The sequence below is a fragment of the Rhinoderma darwinii genome, chromosome 1 (genome assembly GCF_050947455.1).
Source record: "Rhinoderma darwinii isolate aRhiDar2 chromosome 1, aRhiDar2.hap1, whole genome shotgun sequence".
In the NCBI taxonomy this organism is placed as follows: Eukaryota; Metazoa; Chordata; class Amphibia; order Anura; family Rhinodermatidae; genus Rhinoderma; species Rhinoderma darwinii.
Window position 1 is genome coordinate 448,316,866 of NC_134687.1, and position 23,822 is coordinate 448,340,687.

At 42.1% G+C, this 23,822-nt stretch overlaps 2 protein-coding genes across 3 annotated transcripts in view; one reads left to right on the forward strand and one right to left on the reverse strand.

Annotated features, from left to right (window-relative positions):
• RSPH14 (radial spoke head 14 homolog) overlaps nucleotides 1–23,822 on the reverse strand; it is a 241,319-nt gene that overhangs the window by 123,763 nt on the left and 93,734 nt on the right. The gene's annotated exons all lie outside the window — the stretch shown is intronic.
• Nucleotides 1–23,822, forward strand: part of GNAZ (G protein subunit alpha z) — a 123,484-nt gene that overhangs the window by 77,582 nt on the left and 22,080 nt on the right. The gene's annotated exons all lie outside the window — the stretch shown is intronic.

Below are 23,822 nucleotides of genomic sequence, written 5' to 3' on the forward strand. Positions count from 1 at the left end.
ATACAGCTGTGGCGCTCCTTTTTCTCTGTGCCAGGGTTGCCTTTCTGTCTGATGTTACATATTGTAGCAGCTTAAGTTTTATGTATATTGTTTGTCAGTGCAGAGGTTAAAGCATGTCTGCGCGTTGTCAGCCGTCCATTATGTGCAGACATGGTGACCACCCACCTCCTTACAAAATGTCCTTGAAGGCACTTTTATTTCTTGTTGTGCTCCTTCCCGTATTGCAATTACTGCCGGTTCATGCAATGAAAAATCCTGACATGGGGTCTCTACAAGAACCCAATTCTGATACAAGACATTGACTCTACTACCCTACACAACCCCAGTCACAAGTGTGAATACACACTGGGGTTCCAGTCCCAGTAATGTGACAAGGACGTCAAATCGCCATTGATCGTCGTAGACTATTTCTTTACAATGTTTGTTCAAGATGTGTCTAGTTCTCCATGTGTTATCAGGGTCAGATTATAGCATGGGCAGAAGGGGTCTTGCACCCTCACCTCCTTACCATGTATTCTAATCGTTCTCCCTGGCAGCTTGTCACACACTTACCTGATGGCACCTTCTGTGGTGTTAGTTAGGGACTGTATGGGGGTATTATTTGTGTTCTATATAACAATGTTATTCACTATCATGACAGCAGTGCTATCAGGGAACTGTACTGATATTTGACACTATATGGCGATTATAACCTGAATCAAAATCACGATTAATTGAACATGTAACCTCCATTACGATTAATAAAAGATGTTAGGCCACACCCCTTCGCATGCCACACCCCCTATTTGCATGCTACACATTTAATATAGATCCCCTGAGCCTGCTGTATATAATATACCCCCTGACACTGCCCCTCACACAGTATGCCCCCCATACAGCCTCAATGGTGCCTAATAAAAATAATAAAATACATATTCCCCTAACCCTGTTCCAATGACGAGTGGAGATCTCTCTGCTACTCCGGTCTGTGTGGCTCGGCGCATATTTTCAGGTTCCGCTGCACTTCTGTCATATACAGGCGTTTCAGGCATCCTATTGGTCCGCGGTGTCCTCAATGCCCACCCCCTTTACTTCTTGTTTAGCCTCAATACCCACGCACTACAGCGAGCAGACTGTGCCTGCCCCAATGGTATATACACGGATGATGGGGGTTATATACAGGGGTAATGGCTGACTGATAAATACAGGGATGATGGCAAGCTGGTATATACAGGGATGATGGGGGTCCTGTATATTATCCCCATCATCCCTGTATATAACTTCTATCATCCCTGTATACAGGGTTGATGGGGGTCATATACAGGGACCCCCATCATCCCTGTATATAGCCCCCATCATTTGTGTATATACCATTGGGGCGGGCATTGAGGCTAAACAAGAAATAAGTGGGGAGGGCATTGAGGACTGTGTGGACCAATAAGCTGCCTGTAACGCCTGTATATGGTAGAAGTGCAGTGTACTCTGAGTACATGCGCACTGAGCCGCTCACGGCTCAGCACAGACAGGCGCGAGGCAGTGACATTGTACCTGTCTGCGCTGAGCCGTGAGCGGCCAGCATTATGCAGTAAATAGTGGTAGCATTATGCAGTGAATAGTAGAGCAGGGAACTGACGTCCCCCTGCTCTACAATAGGATTCAACTGTATCTGCATCCCAAGGATGCAGATACAGTTGAAAACGGAAAAGAATGAAGAAACCGAAATGCGCAAGATGACCTCGGTTATCTGCGCTGAATTTCGGTTTAGTATTATTTGTGCAGTATTAGACCTTGTTCATACAGTGCAGAATTGCTGTAGATTCTGCATATATTTTTTAAGCCAAAAACAGGAATGGAACCGAAACAAAAGAGATATATAAAGAAAGGCCTTATAGGTCTGCTCTCATGGATCCAATTCTGGTTTTGGCTTAAAAAAATGCATGCAAAATCTGCACTGTGTAAACAAGGCTTTAGGGTGCAGTCACGCATGACAAATTTTGTTGCAGAAATTTTCTGTTTCAGCGGAGCATTGTCCCTGTCACTCCGCTGGATGTTCTCAGCAATGCTGATTGGTTGAGAGAAGCTGTCAGAGAGACAGCAGCTCATAATAAAATTCCAATTGTCCTTTCCAGCTGGATGCCCAACATGACATACAGCCCCCAAACTCTGGTTCTGACAGCAGTATAACACTTCATGGCGTTTGCCTTACAGATGCCCTTTAAAACAGAGTTTACACTTTAAAGGGGTTGTCCAGTTTTAGTTATTTTTTTAAACTTATTTGTAGAATAGAAAATCATACAGTTTTCTAATATACTGTAGATCAGGGGTCTCAAACACGCAGCCCGCGGGCCGCATGCGTCCCCTGAGGCTGTCATCTGAGGCCTGTGGGACATAGAGCCGCTAGTATAAGCTCTGCTCCGGGACTCTGTGGAATTCCCTGACATCACTGTCCATATATAAGGACAGTGATGTCAGGAGCAGAGCTGGAATCCCAGGCAGAGTGCTAGAAGCAGCTCTGCTCCGGGACTGCAGCTCTGGGCAAGCCCCTGACATCACTGTCCATATATGGACACTGATGTCTGTGGCTTCCCCAGAGTTCCGGAGCAGAGCCTATACTAGTGCTCTGCCCTGGGACACCGGCTCTGGGGTTGCCCTGACATCATATTCCGGTCCAGGAGGATCTCCTGACATCGCTGTGTATGGACAGTGACGTCAGGGGCACCTCCAGCAGAGGAGTATTCTAGTAATGTAGTATTATAATAGTAATGTAGTATTATAGTAATGTAGTATTATTATAGTAATGTAGTATTATAGTAATGTAGTAGTATTATTATAGTAATGTAGTAGTATTATTATAGTAATGTAGTATTATGGTAATGTAGTATTATAGTAATGTAGTATTATTATAATGTAGTATTGTAGTATTATTATAGTAGTGCAGTAGTATTATTATAGTAATGTAGTATTATTATAGTAATGTAGTGTAATGTAGTATTATAGTAATGTAGTAGTATTATAGTAATGTAATATTATAGTAATGTAATATTATAGTAATGTAATGTAGTAATGTAGTATTATAGTAATGTAATGTAGTATTATAGTAATGTAATGTAGTATTATAGTAATGTAATAGTATTATTATAGTAATGTAGTATTGTTATAGTAATGTAATATTATTATAGTAGTGTAGTATTATAGTAATGTAATAGTATTATTATAGTAATGTAGTATTGTTATGGTAATGTAGTATTATAGTAATGTAGTATTATTATAGTAATGTAGTATTATAGTAATGTAGTATTATTATATTAATGTATTATTGTAGTATTATTATAGTAATGTAGTATTATAGTAATCCAGTAGTATTATTATAGTAATGTAGTATTATAGTAATATTATAGTAATGTAGTATTATAGTAATGTAATGTAGTATTATAGTAATGTAGTATTGTTATAGTGATGTAGTATTATTATAGTAGTGTAGTATTATAGTAATGTAGTATTATTATAGTAATGTAATGTAGTATTATAGTAATGTAATATTATAGTAATGTAATGTAGTATTATAGTAATGTAATGTAGTATCATAGTAATGTAGTATTATAGTAATGTATTATTATAGTAATGTAGTATTATTATAGTAATCTGGTATTGTTATAGTAATGTAGTGTTATAGTAATGTAGTAATGTAGTATTATAGTAATGTAGTAATGTAGTATTATAGTAATGTAGTATTATAGTAATGTAGTATTATTATAGTAATCTGGTATTGTTATAGTAATGTAGTATTATAGTAATGTAATAGTATTATTATTGTAATGTAGTATTGTTATAGTAATGTAATATTATTATAGTAGTGTAGTATTATAGTAATGTAGTATTGTTATAGTAATGTAGTATTGTTATAGTAGTGTAGTATTATAGTAATGCAGTAGTGTTATAGTAATGTAATATTATTATAGTAGTGTAGTATTGTTATAGTAATGTAGTATTATTAATTATAGTAATGTAGTATTATAGTAATGTAGTAGTGTTATAGTAATGTAATATTATTACAGTAGTGTAGTATTATAGTAATGTAGTATTATAGTAATGTAATAGTATTATTATAGTAATGTAGTATTATAGTAATGTAGTATTATAGTAATGTAGTATTATTATGTAATGTAGTATTATAGTAGTGTAGTATTATTATGTAATGTAGTATTATTAATTATGGTAATGTAGTATTGTTATAGTAGTGTAGTATTATAGTAATGTAGTATTATTATAGTAATGTAGTATTATAGTAATGTAGTATTATTATAGTAATGTAGTATTGTTATAGTAATGTAGTATGGTTATAGTAATGTAATATTATTATAGTAGTGTAGTATTATAGTAATGTAGTATTGTTATAGTAGTGTATTATAGTAATGTAGTATTGTTATAGTAGTGTAGTATTATAGTAATGTAGTAGTGTTATAGTAATGTAATAGTATTATTATAGTAATGTAGTATTATTATAGTAATCTGGTATTGTTATAGTAATGTAGTATTATTAATTATAGTAATGTAGTATTGTTATAGTAGTGTAGTATTATAGTAATGTAGTATTGTTATAGTAGTGTAGTATTATAGTAATGTAGTAGTGTTATAGTAATGTAATATTATTATAGTAGTGTAGTATTATAGTAATGTAGTATTATGTAATTTAGTATTATAGTAATGTAGTATTATAGTAGTGTAGTATTATTATGTAATGTAGTATTATTAATTATAGTAATGTAGTATTGTTATAGTAGTATTGGGGCGGGTTCACACATAGCGGAATTTCACTTAAATTCCGCTGCGGACACTCCGCAGCGTTAATCCGCAGCGGAGCCGTTTCTCCATTGACTTTCACTTTAATTTAGCAGTGTTCGTTTACACGATGCGTACAATTCCGCTGCGGAGCATAGGCTGCGGAGCGGAATTTGGTGTCCGCAGCATGCTCTGTCTGTTGCGGAGCAGTGGCGGACTGGTTGCGGACTCATGGCGGAATTTCTCCATTGACTTCAATGGAGAGTCAAAATTCCGCAATGAAGTCCGCAGATCTTATGTGTGCTGCGGAGCGTATTGTTTTTACTACCATGACATTTCTTCATTCTGGCTGGACCTATGTATTTCTAGGTCTACAGCCAGACTGAGGAAGTCAATGGGGCTCCCGTAATGACGGGAGCGTTGCTAGGAGACGTCTGTAAATAGTCACTGTCCAGGGTGCTGAAAGAGTTACGCGATCAGCAGTAACTGTTTCTGCACCCGGGACAGTGACTACCGATCTCAATATACATGTATCTGTAAAATAAAATATAAGTTCATACTTACCGAGAACTCCCTGCGTCTGTCTCCAGTCCGGCCTCCCAGGATGACGTTTCAGTGTAAGTGACGGCTGCAGCCAATCACAGGCCAAGCACAGGCTGCAGCGGTCACATGGACTGGAGCGTCATCCAGGGAGGTCGGGCCGGATGCCGAAAGAGGGACGCGTCACCAAGACAACGGGCGGTAAGTATGAAATTCTTTGACTTTCACTAGGGAAAGTGCTGTCCCTTCTCTCTATCCTGCACTGAATAGGGAGAAGAGAAGCACTTTTCCTGCAGTCCGCAGCGGCCAGTCCGCATCAATTTTCTGCACATTTTGTGCAGATCCGCTGCAGAATCTGCAACGCAGATTCTGTGCGGCATTGATGCGGACAGTTGCGGAGGAATTCCGCCATGTGTGGTCATGCCCTTGTAGTAATGTAGTATTATAGTAGTGTAGTATTATAGTAATGTAGTATTATAATAATGTAGTGTAGTAATGTAGTATTATAGTATTAAATATTAAATATTTTATAACTTCTGCTCCTCAATAACCTACTATTTACCTGTTATATACCTGGACAGTGTCACCTGAATGCCAGGGGTCACATGACTGTCCATTCACTTATCCTATGGGTGCTTTTTTATGGACAAATCTGTGGGCTATACCATTTTATTATTTTTAGTCAGAGACAATGCACTGATATAAGAAAGGTATGAGAGCAGAATTTTAAATACATGTATATTAGAAATCTGTTTGATTTTATTTTTTCTATTAATTTATTTATAGACTAGGAAAAGTGGACAACCCCTTTAAATAGTCGAGAAGAAACAACTCTTGTGGCAAGGTGCCATATTCTCAGAGTTGTGCTGTATAATTCTAGATGACTCTTCTGTTTCCCTACAAACAGAACCAGCGTCATTTTTCCCCAGCATACACGAGCTACTTGCTGCTAGACTCAGAACAGGTTACAGCAAGGTCAAGGTAGGAGGGTTGTCACTGGCTGTTTATACAATGTCAAGGTCAGCCTGGGTACACACCTCTGCAGGCCGTCTGTTCACACCATTGTGTTCAAAGGGATTGTACATCCTCTTGTGCACAAAATACAGCTAATAATCCATGCCTGACTTACCCCTCTGTCCTAATACCAACACTGATCTAGTCCCGGGGCGGCACTCTCATATTGGTTATCTTTTTATGTTGCTCCAACAGATTCCTAGATGTGAGGTAACAACAATCTCCTTTACTCATTAACTGACAGTGTAAACAGAAGCAAGACATTTGTTAATGTTTACACCCCTCTGTATATCCAGTAAATATCCGAGCACACACAAAGCCGCCTGCCACTGCCAACAGCACAGGGTATGGGACAAAAGGCAAGACCAAGGCCCCATGCACACGAGCGTGTTCAGTCCGGGATATACGGTCCGCATGTCCCGGACTGAACACACAGCTGGGAGCCGGGCTCCTAGCATCATAGTTATGTACGACGCTAGGAGTCCCTGCCTCGCTGCAGGACAACTGTCCCGTACTGTAATCATGTTTTCAGTACGGGACAGTAGTTCCACGGAGAGGCAGGGACTCCTAGCATCGTACATATGTATGATGCTAGGAGCCCGGCCCCCTGCAGTGTGTTCAGTCCGGGAAATGCAGCCGAAATACGTTCCGCCCATTACGGACTGAACATGGTCGTGTGCATGTGGCCCAAGGCTGCCCTGTGAGGTCTCCGCAGAACCCAGAATTCTGCACCTTGTCATGGGAGTTGGCGGCAGGTTGGGTATTTCTTGTTTAGTGTGAGTCAGCCCCTAGTTTTACTCAAACATGTATAACGATATCATTTGGACTGCGGCTATTTTGGCCACAACACATGTCGCACCTCCAAAGTTCACTGTGTCGCAATAATGCAAGCGAATGTGGCATTTGCAAGAAATCCAAAAAGTTTGGATATCTGGCAACGGTCGTGGAAACTTGCAGGTTGCAACGGGTCATTTATACATAAAGATTGTTATTATTGATAAAATTGGTCATTTATACATAAAAAAAAATTGTTTATCATGTAAATGTTCACTGTTCAACTTACAACTGCATTGCTGGTACCGTAATTGATATGACGTTTTTTATGCGTTTGTTAGCGCAGCCATTCTAATAAGGCCTCCTTCACACACAATGTTTCTGTCAATTTAAACGGCTTCAAAAAACGATACTAAAAACACTAGCGGGATTAAATTATAACATCGCAGTTTTGTGTAGTGCCTTTTATATTTCACTATAGACTTTAATGTGGCCACACTAAAAAAAAAAACGCAGCAAAAGACAGCATTATAAACACACCAAAAACAAATGTTACAAAATGCTGTGTGTGAATCCAGCCTAAGGGCTTATTCGCACGGACCTATGTTAGTGAATGGGGCCGTTCAGACTGTCAGTGAATTTCACGCAGCGTAAGTCCGCTGCATAAAACTCACGACATGTCCTATATTTGCCAGTTTTTCGCGCATCATGCACCCATTGAAGTCAATGGGTGCGTGAATGCCGCACACGGAAGCACTTCCGTGTGACGCGCGTGATTCGCGCTACAGCAGTCAAAACTATGAATGAAAACAGAAAAGCACCACGTGCTTTTCTGTTTACAAACACAAAACCAGAGTGTCATAATGATGCCGACTGCGCGAAAAGCAGCCGCGCATCATACGCTGCTGACACACGGAGCTGTTATGGACCTTTTTTGCGCGCAGAAAACGCGCAAAACGCACACGCTAGTGTGAATCCGGCCTAAAGCTGGCATTTTTAAAAGCGTTTTTTGATGCAACTTTAAATTGCCAGAAAAAAATCTGGGTGTAAAAGAGGCCCTAGAGTGAAATCACACCCGGCAGAATTGTTGCTGAAATTTCTACAACTAAAGATCTATCCCATACATGTGAATGGGGTTGTTTCTGCAGCAGGTACCTTATAGGTGCCTATAACCACGGGCCAAGATTGCGGGCACAGCCGGCCACCAATAGCCACCCGCATTTTCGGCCTGTGCTTCCATACAAAGACATGTCCTATCTTTTGCGGTACACTTCTACGGCCCGGACACCTTCCCGTAAATAAACTGGAAGGTGTCCGTGAACGATAGAAGTGAATGCGTCCGTAATTCCGGACAATTTTTACGGTCGTGTGCATGGGGCCTTATGAATAATTTAGCATCAGTATTTCATCAGTATGTCATCAGTATGTCATCAGTATTACAGATGCGTAATTCTGATGGACTGTCTTCTAGGATACGGATCACAAATGGTCCAAATACAGATACATCCGTATCTTAATCACTCTCTATGGCTTTCAATGGACCTTTTCCATCCGCAATATGGATGAAAGTACAGCATACTGCGTTTTTAAAATAGGCACGTATTTTATACTGTCAGGTGAATAGCCTCATTGACTAACATTAGCTCCATATTATAGATAGAATACGAATATAAAATACGCCCGTCTGAAAGAGGCCTTTAGGTCATAGCGGTGTTGCGCAGTTTGGATTGTTCGTTGCTGGGTTATAAAAATTGTGACGTGTAAATAGTCCTTTACAATAGATTTGAATTCCTTCACACATATGTTTTGTGTGGCGTTTTTTAGGGCTTGTCAAAAACGCCATGAATTTCATGCATTTTTTGGGTGCCGTTTTTTGTGTCACAAATTTTTTTTACATGCATTTGTTTTTTTAGGTGTTTTTTTTTGGCGCATAGAAAAGCCTATGGGAAAACGCCTGGAAAAAAAGCCAAACCAACACTTTGCTGCAATTTCAAAAAAATGCAAGAAACAAGTGTACGGCTAGTTATAAGACACAGTTCTGATAGGACCCGTTCACACGTTGATATGGATGTCGGCACAAATTTACAATGCATGTAAACGGGGGTTTCCGCAGCCCAGTTAACATGCTGCAGTAAATTTCTGCACAAATATTTGCCTGCCGGGTGGGAAAAAAATATTGTCAGGTCTCTTATTCCTGCGGATTTTAAAAAGAAAAGCCGCCGGATTTCCATTCACTGATTAGCCCCATTAAATCAAACTGCACATCTACACCAGAAATCAGAAATAAGCCTCGGACTTACGCCACGGACCCTGCGGTATATGCTTGACCAGGACAGATTTTTTTTTTTCCTGGAACTAAACAATGAAGGTTTCTATTAAATGACAGCAAATTAGATGACATACAAAAATAATAACTTCATTAGACAATGAATATGCTTTATTTGCTGAAACCATAAGGCCGGGTTCCCACGTAGCGTAAACGCTGCGGAATTTCCGCAAAGGAATTCTGTGCGGAAATTCTGCAGTCTTTACAGTAGTAGCAAAGTGAATGAGATTTAGAAAATCTCACGCCCACGCTGCGGGAAAAAAAACGCACAAAAGTGGTGCGGAAAGAGCTCTGTGGTGCGTTTTTCGATTCTGCAGCATGTCAATTTATGCTGCGTGTTCTGTGCGGAGGCGCTGCGTGTTCTGTGCGGAGGCGCTGCGTGTTCTGTGCGGAGGCGCTGCTTGTTCTGTGCGGAGACGCTGCTTGTTCTGTGCGGAGACGCTGCTTGTTCTGTGCGGAGACGCTGCGTGTTCTGTGCGGAGATGCTGCATGTTTGGCCCAGAGACTTCAATGGTGAGCAGAAATTCCGCAGGTGCACATATACTTTACTTTGACCAATGTTCAACACTAAATCCACAGGTAAAACTGCTGCGGAAAAAAATGTAGCGATTCCGCAGCAATATGAGAAGGAAAAACGCACTATTTGCTGTGGGTTTCTGTGACAGATTTACCAGTGTTTTTCTAGAGATTCTACTGCAGGTTTTCTATTGCAGAAAACCCGCAGCGTATCCTGTGTGTGGGAACATACCCTAAGGCTGGGTTCACACGTGGCGGAATTTCACTTAAATTCCGCTGCGGACACTCCGCAGCGTTAATCCGCAGCGGAGCCGTTTGTCCATTGACTTTCACTTTAATTTAGCAGTGTTCGTTTAGACGATGCGTAAAATTCCGCTGCGGAGCATAGGCTGCGGAGCGGAATTTGGTGTCCGCAGCATGCTCTGTCTGTTGCGGAGCAGTGGCGGACTCATGGCGGAATTTCTCCATTGACTTCAATGGAGATTCTAATTTCCGCAATGAAGTCCGCAGCTGTCATGCACATGCTATGTGTGCTGCGGATGCGTCTTGCTTTTTTAACTTGACATTTCTTCATTCTGGCTGGACCTATGTATTTCTAGGTCGGGAGCGTTGCTAGGAGACGTCTGTAAATAGTCACTGTCCAGGGTGCTGAAAGAGTTAAGTGATCGGCAGTAACTGTTTCTGCACCCGGGACAGTGACTACCGATCACAATATAGAGCAACCTGTCAAAAAAATAGAAGTTCATACTTACCGAGAACTCCCTGCTTCTGTCTCCAGTCCGGCCTCCCAGGATGACGTTTCAGTCTAAGTGACGGCTGCAGCCAATCACAGGCCAAGCACGGGCTGCAGCGGTCACATGGACTGGCGCGTCATCCAGGGAGGTCAGGCTGGATGCCGAAAGAGGGACGCGTCACCAAGACAACGGCCGGTAAGTATGAAATTCGTTTACTTTCACTAGGGAAAGTGCTGTCCCTTCTCTCTATCCTGCACTGATAGGGAGAAGGGAAGCACTTTTCCCGCAGTCCGCAGCAGCTAGTCCGCATCAATTTTCTGCACATTTTGTGCAGATCCGCAGCAGAATCTGCAACGCAGATTCTGTGCGGCATTGATGCGGACAGTTGCGGAGGAAATCCGCCACGTGTGGTCATGCCCTAATACCCCTTTTAATATTCTTAGAGGCGGTGAGAGGCTTTAGGTCTTTCCACCTATATTTTATATGAACAAGAGCACTTCTATGTATATGCACATGTATGAAGGGAGGTTGTGGACGAAACTATCATATAACCGCCACTTCTATGCTGTGCATGGACACGCTCCACAGCAAGATTTAGAACTGCCATTAACCAAGAAATTAAAGAACACAATATATTAGCAAGTGTCATACCACCATTTATTGGAAACTGGCCAACCCCTTTAACACAAAAAATTTATTTGGAAAGTTCTCTTTAAAATTCAACAAATGTAGCTTAAAGAGACTCTGTCACCAGATTTTGCAACCCCTATCTGCCATTGCAGCAGATCGGCGCTGCAATGTAGATTACAGTAACGTTTTTATTTTTGAAAAACGAGCATTTTTGGCCAAGTTATGACCATTTTTTTATTTATGCAAATGAGGCTTGCAAAAGTCCAAGTGGGCGTGTATTATGTGCGTACATCGGGGCGTGTTTACTACTTTTACTAGCTGGGCGTTGTGTATAGAAGTATCATCCACTTCTCTTCACAACGCCCAGCTTCTGGTAGTGCAGACACAGCGTGTTCTCGAGAGATCACGCTGTGACGTCACTTCCCCAGGTCCTGCATCGTGTCGGACGAGCGAGGACACATCGGCACCAGAGGCTACAGATGATTCTGCAGCAGCATCGGCGTTTGCAGGTAAGTCGATGTAGCTACTTACCTGCAAACGCTGATGCTGCTGCAGAATCATCTGTAGCCTCTGGTGCCGATGTGGCCGACACGATGCAGGACCTGTGAGTGACGTCACAGATCTGCACTGTCAGATGCTGGGCGTTCTGAAGAGAAGTGGATGACACTTCTATACACAACGCCCAGCTAGTAAAAGTAGTAAACATGCCCCGATGTACACACATAATACACGCCCAGTTGTACTTTTACTTTTCAACAAGCCCAGTTGTACTTTTGCAAGCCTCATTTGCATAAATACAAAAATGGCCATAACTTGGCCAAAAATGCTTGTTTTTTAAAAATAAAAACGTTACTGTAATCTACATTGCAGCGCCGATCTGCTGCAATAGCAGATAGGGGTTGCAAAATCTGGTGACAGAGCCTCTTTAAAGGGGTTGCCCACTACCAGACAACTGATGACCTATCCACCGGATAGGCCATTAGTATATGATGGGTGTGGGTCCGACACCCAGACCCCGCACCGATCAGCCGCTCCGGCTGCCTGGAAGCACCGGATGTTATTGCCCATTATGCGACGTACGGAGCCAGAAGCAGTTGGCTCCGTACATAGCTTAGCGGCTGGGCTGCAGAACTGCCTCTTTGCTCCTATTCACTTAAATACGAGCAGAGCTGCAGTACTGTAGCTCGGCCGCTAAATGCTTCCGGCATGTACTGTATGTCCAGTGCCCGAAGGCAGCCAGTGCGGCTAAACGGTGCAGGGTGCGGGTGACCGACCCCCACAGATTATGTACTGATGACCTATCCGGCGGATAGGTCATCAGTTGTCCGGTAATGGACAATCCCTTTAATGTTTCCGCGCTCTATTTATAAAGAAAATTCTGATGCATCTAAATTTTTTTGTGTACACCTCTGTGTTTGGCTCAAGAAACTGAGCCCAAAACTGTGTGTATGATTCTGGCCTTAGGCCTCGTTAACATCCGTGTTGGAGGCTTCGTTGGGGGTATCCGTCGCAGATCCTGCTGCAAACACGGGCACCCCTATGAAAACCCGCTGTAAGCCATTAAAGTTAATGGGTTCCGTTGGCCGCCGCTCGTGTCCATTGTGCGATGGAAGCGGCGCTTCTGGTATTTCTGTTGTTTTGCTCCTCTGACTGAGCACAACAATGGAAGTCCGAACGCAGGTGTAAACCCAGCCTTCGGTCTCATTCACATATTGTAGATTTGTTAAGTAGTTTGAAGCAGAAATCAGGAATGCATACAGAGAAGATATGTATAAGGCTTGTCCACACACAACGGAATTGCTGCAGAAAATTTCGCACCACAGGTCAATTTCGGCTCGGCAACCTTACGCAGCACGTGAATGAGGTTTGTTAAATGTCATCCACTATGCTGCTACTGTATTCTGCTGCGTTTTTTCTGTCTGGAAAAGACGCGGCAATTCTGTCACGTGTGGACGAGCCCTTAAACTTTCCATTAACCCCTTCCCTCTTTGGCCACTCTTGACCTTCCTGACAGAGCCTCATTTTTCAAATCTGACATGTTTCACTTTATGTGGTAATAACTTCGGAATGCTTTTGCCTATCCAAGCGATTCTGAGATTGTTTTCTCGTGACACATTGGACTTTATGTTACTGGCAACATTTGCTCGATATGTTCAGTATTTAATTGTGAAAAACACCAAAATTGTGCGAAAAATTTGCATTTTTCTCAATTTAAATTTATCTGCTTATAAGACAGGCAGTTATAACACACAAAATTGTTGCTAACTAACATCCCCTATGTCTACTTTAGATTGGCATCGTTTTTTGAACATCCTTTTATTTTTCTATGACCTCACAAGGCTTTGAACTTTAGCAGCAATTTCTCACATTTTCAAGAAAATTTAAAAAGACTATTTTTACAGGGGCCAGTTCAGTTGTGAAGTGGCTTTGAGGGCCTTATATATTAGAAACCCCCAAAAAGTCACCCCATTTTAAAAACTTTACCCCTTAAAGTATTAAAAACAGCATTTACAAAATGTATTAACCCTTTAGATATGTTTCACAGGAATTAAAGCAAAGTAGATGTGAAATTTACAAATTTCATATTTTTTTGCAGAAATTCATTTTTAATCCAATTTTTTTTATAACACAAAAAAGCTTTACCAGAGAAATGCAACTCAATATCTATTGCCCAGTTTCTGCAGTTTTAGGAATTATCCCACATGTGGCCCTAGCGTGCTACTGGACTGAAGCACCGGCCTCCGAAGCAAAGGAGCACCTAGAGGATTTTGGGGCCTTATTTTTATTAGAATATATTTTAGGCACCATGTCAGGTTTGAAGGGCTCTTGCGTTGCCAAAACTGTGGCAATCTCCCAAAAGTGACCCCATTTGGGAAACTACACACCTCGAGGAAATTATCTAGGAGTATAGTGAGCATTTTGACTGCACAGGTTTTTTACAGAAATTATTGGAAGTAGGCCGTGAAAATTAAAATCTAAATTTTTTCAAAGAAAATGTAGGTTTAGCGATTTTTTTTTCTCATTTCCACAAGGACTAAAAGAGAAAAAGCACCGCAAAATTTGTAAAGCAATTTCTTCCAAGTAAAACAATACCCCATATGTGGTCATAAACGGCTGTTTGGACACACGGCAGGGCTTAACAGGGAAAGAGCGCTATTTGGCTTTTGGAACTCAAATTTAGCAGGAATGGTTTGCGGAGGCCATGTCAAATTTGCAAAGCCCCTGAGGGGATAAAACAGCGGAAACCCCCCACAAGTGACCCCATTTTGGAAACTACACCCATTGAGGAAATTATCTAGGGGTATAATGAGCGTTTTGACCCCACAGTTTATTTACAGAAATTATTAGGCCCTGAAAATAAAAATCTACATTTTTTCAAACAAAATGTAGGTTTAGCTAATTTTTTCTCATTTCCACTAGGACTGAAGGAGAAAAAGCACCACAAAATGTGTAAAGCAATTTCTCCCGAGTAAAACAATACCCCACATGTGGTAATAAACGGCTCACGGCGGGGCTTAGAAGAGAAAGAGCGCTATTTGGCTTTTGGAGATCACATTTAGCAGGAATGATTTGCGGAGGCCATGTCACATTTACAAAGCCCCTGAGGGGACAAAACAATGAAATCAGTGCTCACTTGTCAGTGGTAGCCACCTATGCCAGTTCTTACACCGAATTACCAGTCACCAGGCTGTTCTGAGCAGTACGGGATTATACTCACTGTTCATTGGTGAGATTAGGGCAGATATCTTAGCACAAGTCGGAAATTAAACGAGTGAAATGAGCAGCCAACATATGACCAGATGTTGGATCGTGGCCTGTTTCTCATGGGGTCTCTACCTTTCTCACCACATAGATAAGTAAGAAGAAGCTTACAATAAACAGCACAAGATGACGGCCACTGGTCACAAACAGCTGCCAGTCACTTATTAAATTGGACTTGTCATTATGCAGCAGAGGACATTGTTAGTCTGCGGATACGTTATTGCTAATATGTTAAAATGATTAAAGCATGCGTGATGTGTATGTTAAACACATTAGCACCTGCTGCTTAACTTTAGATAAAGGAAGGATAGATCTATGAAATCTCTTAAATATCGAGTTATGAGAGGTGTGTACTAAGTATTAACCATGCTGTGCGCGAGCGCATTGACAGATATGACGGCACATTTACATAGCTGGCGCAAAAATGTCTAGAGCTTCAGACACAAGCCTCTGTTCTTAGCAGGAGCAGGGGCTCCTGAGTCACGGAGATGGTTGCAGAATGAATATTGCGGTGTGTACCTCCATGATAGATTCCCTTTAGGCTGGGTTCACACGACCTATTTTCAGGCGTAAACGAGGCGTATTATGCCTCGTTTTACGCCTGAAAATAGTGCTACAATACGTCAGCAAACATCTGCCCATTCATTTGAATGGGTTTGCCGACGTACTGTGCAGACAACCTGTAATTTACGAGTCGTCGTTTGACAGCTGTCAAACGACGACGCGTAAATGGACTGCCTCGGCAAAGAAGTGCAGGGACCTTCTTTGCCACGTAATTTGAGCTGTTCTTCATTGAACTCAATGAAGCACAGCTCAAGATTTACGAGCGTCTCAGACGGCTCGCAAAATGCGAGGAGGAGCATTTACGTGTGAAACGAGGCAGCTGTTTTCTCTTGAAAACAGTCTGCCTTTTCACACGTAAATGACAGCTAGCGTGTGAACATACCCTTAGGGTATGTTCACACGAGGGCGTCCGTAACGGATGAAATTACGGGGATGTTTCAGCCTGAAAACATCCCCGTAATTTCAGCCGTGACGGCATGTGCTTGACGCCGCGTCCATTACGGACGTAATTGACGCTGCTATTCATTGGAGTCAATGAATAACGGCTCCAATTACGGCCAAAGAAGTGACAGGTCACTTCTTTGACGCGGGCGTCTATTTACGCGCCGTCATTTGACAGTGGCGCGTAAATTACGCCTCGTGTGAACAGACAAACACTTCTTTGACGCGGGCGTCTATTTACGCGCCGTCATCTGACAGTGGCGCGTAAATTACGCCTCAATAGCGCTGACAAACATCTGCCCATTGAAAGCAATGGGCAGACGTTTGTCAGCGCTATTGAGGCGCTATTTTTGGACGTAATTCGGGGCAAAAACGCCCGAATTACGTCCGTAATTAGTGCGTGTGAACATACCCTTAACGTTAATTTTTTTCTCATTTTGGGTTGACATTTTTGATGCTTCGAAGACTATTACAAGTTTTCCAAAGACAAAGAGCTTATTCACACGACAGATTTAATTGGCCATACGATGACTGTTTTTTTTATGGCCGTTACATGGCTGCATTAAAATCAATGCTTGTCTATGGGGCTATTCACACAGACGTTTCTTTAACTGACCGTGTGACCGGCCCGTGAAAAAATAGGACATGTCCTATTTTGTCTTTTTTTTCCTGGATCCCTCAATAGACTTACGTGTGTATACGGCCTAACACTTCATGCACACTACCGAGTGCTTTGCGCCTCATTCACACGACAGTTGTGCCACTCGGGTCGTTTTCGACGTCATTAGAGTGACACCCGATAGTCTTCACGGACCCATTCACTTTAGCGGGTGAATCCGGTCCGTGAAAAATGATCCGAGGCTCCGATGGCTCCGATCCAAGGAAAGTTAGTACATGTTCTATCTTTCCGTGGATCACTGACGGGACTCGGCCGGCGCACACGGTCGTGTACATGAGGCGTTAATTAATATCTCTTAACAACGGATCAGTAAAAAACTTACGGCAAACGGCTTCATTCATTTCTATGGGGCTGCTAATGATAGCGCTCGGCAGCCCTATAGAAATGAATGGAGTGGTGGGCGATGATGCGCACTACCACTCCATCTCTATGGGGCTCCGAGGTATGGCAAGATAAGCCCTTTCTCGTGATCAAAAATAGTGTGTAGAAAAGGCAGATCCAGCACTCAAATATAAAAAATTTGATTTTTATTGGGTCATTTAATTTTTTTTTAGGATAAAACAATAATCCCGGGACCACGCTTACGCGTTTCAGACCACTGGGGTCCTTAATCATAGCTATGATTAAGGACCCCAGTGGTCTGAAACGCGTAAGCGTGGTCCCGGGATTATTGTTTTATCCTAAAAAAAAATTAAATGACCCAATAAAAATCAAATTTTTTATATTTGAGTGCTGGATCTGCCTTTTCTACACACTATTTTTGTTTCTACAACCTGCTGTCGACAAAGGATCAAGTTCAGGAGGATTTACGAGCACCCACAGCTTTCTGGATTTTTTATGTCTACAATGCTTTACAAAACGCATTGGAAAAACGCAATTTAACATGAAGGATATGAGGTGAGCAAAACTTTTGGTAAACTTTTTTCACTTTACTTTCTCGTGATCGTGATCCTGTGGATAGGTAATAAATAAAGATTATGGGAAAACCCCTTTCAGGGCTTATTCAGACGAACGGGATATACGTTCCTGCAACGAGCGTGATTTTCACCCGCGTCGCACAGACCTATATTAGTCTATGGGGCCGTGCAGACAGTTGCGTGATTTTTACGCAGCGTGGGTCCGCTGCGAAAAACTCACGACATGTCCTATATTTGTGCGTTGTTTGCGCATCACGCACCCATTGAAGTCAATCGGTGCGTGAAAATCACGTGCACCACACGGAAGCACTTCCGTGGGACGCCAGTGATTTGCGCAACATCTGTCAAACTATGAATGAAAACAGAAAAGCACCACATGCTTTTCTGTTTACAAACATCCAAACGGAGTGTCATAATGATGGCGGCTGCGCGAAAATCACGCAGCCGCGCATTGTACGGGGCTGACACACGGAGCTGTTAAGTGCCTTTTGCGCACGCAAAACGCTGCGTTTTTTGCGTACGCAAAACGCTGCGTTTTTTGCGTGCGCAAAACGCTGCGTTTTTTGCGTGCGCAAAACGCACACGCTCGTGTGAATCCAGCCTAAGGCTGGGTTCACACGACCACATTAACGTCCGTAAAGGACGGACGTATTTCGGCCGGAAGTCCTGGACCGAACTCAGTGCAGGGAGCTGGGCTCCTAGCATCATAGTTATGTACTATGCTAGGAGTCCCTGCCTCTCCGTGGAACTACTGTCCAGTACTGAAAACATGATTACAGTACGGGACAGCTGTCCTGCTCCCTGCACGGAGTTCGGTCCGGGACTTCCGGCCGAAATACGTCCGTCCATTACGGACGTTAATGTGGTCGTGTAAACCCAGCCTAAGATGAAGATAGGATCAGGCTTGGGAGGTAGTATTTCTGCAGACATCCTACTAGTTATGTAACTTTTCATGATATGGCATATGAAATTTATGTTTGGAAAGCGGCCAACTCCTTTTATACTGTAACATTCATTGAGCACTTTATGAATGTTGTTTTTGTTTTTTTTTTAAAAATCAGCTGAAAATCGGCTAGTATACTATATTAACCCCTTGGTGACATTCACCATAAATATACGGAACTGCCATGAATGGTTTCACGTATCCCGCCGGACATGTATGGAACTGTGATGGTGCGGTGAGCTGAGCCCATGTTGAAGCAATCGGTGCCGGCTGCATTATACAGCCATTACCTCGCTCTAACGGCCGGGATAAGGAATAACCCAGATCCCAGCCATTTTACCCCTTAGATGCCGCTGTCAATGTTGACCGCAGCATCAAAGTGTTTACACAGAGGAAGTGGGCACATCTGTTACCCCATCGCCCTTTCCCCCCTGCAATGTGATTGCGGGTTGTGGATCGAGTGCTATGGCAGCCGGGTGCCTGTCAGCATTGTGTTGACAGGCATAATACACTGCAATACAGTGTATTATATTAGTGATCAAACAATCACATAGTCCAGTTCCCTAAATGGACTGAAAATTCTATGTAATTCTAAAATAATCACGATGTTTAACCTTCACGGTGAACGTCGTTAAAGAGAAAAAGAAAGTCGTATGTACCCCAAAATGATATAATTGAAAACATTAATTCGTCCCCCAAAAACCAAGCCTTCACACAGCATTATATGTCCCCCAAAATGGTCCCATTAAAAATACAACTCATCCCGATAAGCCCTGAAACGGCTAAGTCGGCGGAAAACTTAAAAAGATATGGGCCACGAAACGCAGTGCTAAAAAATACAATTTGTTGCATCCTGAAGGCCCAATATAGCTGTGTCCTTAAGGGGTTTACAAATAAAAATGTTATTAAGATAGTCTTACATAACTGTTGAGGTACATACGTAGACAGTGGATAAAAACAAGTACAGTATATTTCATGCTGTGGAAAAAAATCAGCACATATTTGAGGGCAAGATGTGAATATTTTAATCTGCAGCATTCCCCATCTGTCATCGATATCTGCCAGTTTAAAGCAGACTTACTCCTTTTATTTTCTCTTTATATGGTACCATCAATTTTCCTCTCAATTATACATGGTACCATGATTGGCAAGGAGCAATATCTACAGAAATACTTAGATAGGAACTCCATATGTACAAGCAGCAGAAGGACCGTTTGTAGAGCCAATTCTGCAGTTCTGCTTAAAAGCTGAAAATCCGGCCTTTTCACCAAGTGGAGGCGAACCCTACGTCAAGTCTTCATATACTTAGCTGATCCGGAGATCTACTATGGTCTTCTTGCAAGGAGAGCTAGTTCCTGCATAGTTTCTTGGACGGTTTATGACTATTGCTGCCCAGGACCTAAGGTTACAGGCAAGCTGCAGGAACTGGGGTGGGCGCTTCCACTGTGGGCAAGAGCTGTTTTTTATTTTTACTTTAGGCTTTGTCAGGGAGTACTTTGGCCCAACCCAATGTACAGCTAAGCATAGGTCATACATTTGAGCACCACGTGCTCCACCTAGTAATATATCAATAACACCAATTGATCTTTGGGACCTCGGCTGAGAATTGGCATCTATTTATTTGCTTTAGGACTCATTCACACGAGCGCATTACGGCTCCGTACAACCTCTGAGTTATACAAAGCTTTATTACAGTATCCATAACTTACATGGTGCTTTACTCTGTATGCTTCCAAATTCATACGGAGGCATTCTGTGCAGTATGAATCCAACAGAAGAAAAATTTAGGCATGCTCCATCGGATACCATATTAGAGCCATTCTGCCCTTTAAGAATTGATTTTGGGGGGGAGAATAACTTGGTTATACAGAATTGTACAGTGCACCGTGTAGTGGCACAAAGAGTGCCCACAGCTCTGTAGTGCGGAGCCGTAGGGATTCTGAGCGCCTCCATTCAGTCTCCATCCACACGACTGCGCTGAGTGCATGAGGCCAAATTTTACTACAATATGTCAATTGTATGTAGACACTCCTTGATGTCGACTATCAGAAAGGCGCGCAGATCACATTGTGCATTTGTAACGTCTGTTTATCGATATTCATTTTACAGGATGTATCTGGTCATCATGGAGGTGCGCATGCAGGAAGTACAAGCAGGCAACAATTGTATGCATGTGGGCGGGTGGGTGTGCGTGTTCGGGGCACATTTCCAGCCCGATAATGTTGTGCGTAGGAGCAGTGCTTGCGTACAGAGCTCTGTCTGCCTCAGCAGTGCAGCATCTGCCGTGTGATCTTCAGAGCTCTTGCTCTCACTCTGAATATTTTAACACTGAGAATACTGCTATTTCCATGGAAACCTGAAAAGCTCAGTCAGAAGGATTTCAAGAGAATGGAGAGGGCAGACGGAAAGGGCCCCTTCTCTGCTTCTTCTGCACTGAACATACAACCTTGAGCTTTACAAGATCAGCAGAAGACAAGTGGGATGGAAGCAGCTGGACATCATTAAACTAAAGCTTGTAAAAACTGTTCCCAATGCACCACAGAATTTTTGGATCTTTTTTTTTTTTCTAGACTCGTAATGCTGTAGAATTAGCCGGCATAGCAGCATTGTCTACTGCTTGCCAACTGGTCGTGTTCAAATTATATCATTTCAATGATATGAAAAAGAAAAATTAGGCCTAATTATTATTTTTTCCCTTTTTTTTTTGGCCACTTCTGTTACCAGTGCCTGAAAAGCATTGTGTATTGCACAGACAGCAGTAATGATCGGCACTGTTCTGGAAGACATCCATACATCTGTTCCAAATTCATGTAATAGATTAACATTTTTAAGCCTATTAATATTATTAATTTGCTTTAACAGCATTCAATTTACACAGTTCTTTACAGCTTGTAGAGCACAAACTAGTAAAGCCACTCATGCCAATGCCATACCCTCAGACCTAGGTTAGAGAATAGATACACTGGCTAACCCATATTTTTACTGTAAGATAAGATAGAAAAGTGACCCGAAGTCATGAAGAATAACACTATGTTTGGCCATTATATGATTTGTGTTCTGCATATTTAATCAATTTCCCCTCTGCAGGCTTTATCTCGAATTCTTCGTTTGGAGTGCTCCTTGGTCTTCATATTGCTTAGTGGTGTTGTAGACTCGGGGGTCTTTCAGAACGGGTGTATTTATACTGACATCATGTGACAGATCATGTGACACTTTGATTACACACAGGGGACCTTATTCAACGAATGATGTGACTTCTGTAGGTAATCGGTTTGACCAGATCTTAGGGATTTCATAGCAATGGGGGTGAAATATATATGCAATTCACTGGACTATTTTGTCAGGTCCATTACTTAAAATCAAATTTTAAATCTATTTTAATTCCAGATTTTAATGCAACAAAACAGCAAAAACACCATGTACTGTATATTAATAGGATGGCAAGTAAATATCTACTTGGATTTATTAGCTGCACTATTGAATTACAGCTATTGCGGAACTACTCGGGAAATAAGGTTTACATCGTTTGGCCTCCATTGAAGACAGGACAGTGGAGGACAGTGACTGACCCAGCCCCAACCCCTACTAACTTTCTTACAGGGGTTGTCCGGGCATAGGGCGTTTTTTCATACTGATGACCTATCCACAGGATAGGTTATCTGTATATGATCGGTGGGGGTCCGATACCCGGACCCTGCACCGATCAACTGTTCTGGCTGCCTGTAGGTTATGCGGTGGTCAGTGCCGGAAGCAGATGGCTCCATACACAGTATGGGTATGTTCACACGGCCAAATTTCAGACGTATACGAGGCGTATTTTGCCTCGTTTTACGTCTGGAAATACGTCTCAAATACGTCGGCAAACATCTGCCCATTCATTTGAATGGGTTTGCTGACGTACTGTGCAGACGACCTGTTATTTACACATCGTCGTTTGACAGCTGTCAAACGACGTCGCGTAAAAATACAGCCTCGGCAAAAGAAGTGCAGGACACTTCTTTGGACGTTTTTGGAGCCGTTTTCTCATAGACTCCAATGAAAACAGCTCCAAAAACGGACGTAGAAAACGGCGTGAAAACGCCGCGAAAAATGCGAGTTGGTAAAAAGACGTCTGGAAAGCAGGGTCTGTTTTCCCTTGAAAACAGCTCTGGATTTTCAGACGTTTTTGTTGACTACGTGTGAACATACCCTATAGCTGCAGTACTGCATCTCTTCTCGGTGCTGGAGGCAGCAATAACAGGTGATCGGTGCAGGGTCCCAATGTCAGCCCCCCACCGATTATTTATTGATGACCTATACAGGATAGGTCATTAGTATGAAAAAAAATGCCCCCTGCCTGGCCAACCCCTTTGAACTTATTCTTGCACAAGCATGATTATAGAGACACATGGAGAACAGATACCTCCAGGGAGACACAGTCACTTTTTTTCACTCAATATCTTGAAAAACAATTATACAACAATGTAATGAAATGTTTATTACACAGACAGTTACAGACACATATTTATCAAATACAACCTATGTGAAATTCTGAACAAGGTAGAATGTAAAGTCAACAAATAAAGCCTACATTTGTATCACAAGGAACTGACCTATCAGTAGAGAATAAACAGTATGTGCTCACAGAGGTCAGAGGTGACAAGGCTCAACATGAAGATGAAAGGTTATCACTTCACTGAAGTCATGTAACCTGCTGAACTCTAGCTCATTGCTACTGTATATAAAGAGGATTGCCATATACCAAGCCTATAAATGTCATACTGATGGTATATACGCCATATACTCCACCATTGTTGTGTTAGCCCCCCCCCCCCCATGCATTATAGGTATTTATATTATGTTCTAGTAAATCCCACTATAACACATTATTTTGCCTTGTGGCAGGCAGCTAAGTCTGAGACATAAAGCCAGTGAATCCTGTGAAGTGGATTTCCATCATTCTGTCGAGCATATGGCATCCTGTCACTGAACACACAGTCAGCGGGAGCTTCGGTCATTGTAATCATTATAAAGTGGGATTTTTTATACCATGGAGGAAAACTGCCAAATCCTACTTAACATAGGCTATGATCTGTGGTTTGTCTAACTAGTGGATAGCAACTAGAAAATCCCCAATTCCCCAACATACTGCGAGTACTACCTCATATAGGAATCTGATCGCTACATAGAGATCCATCTTCGAAAATAACCATATATTTCCCTCCTAATTCTCTTGAGGGCTGGA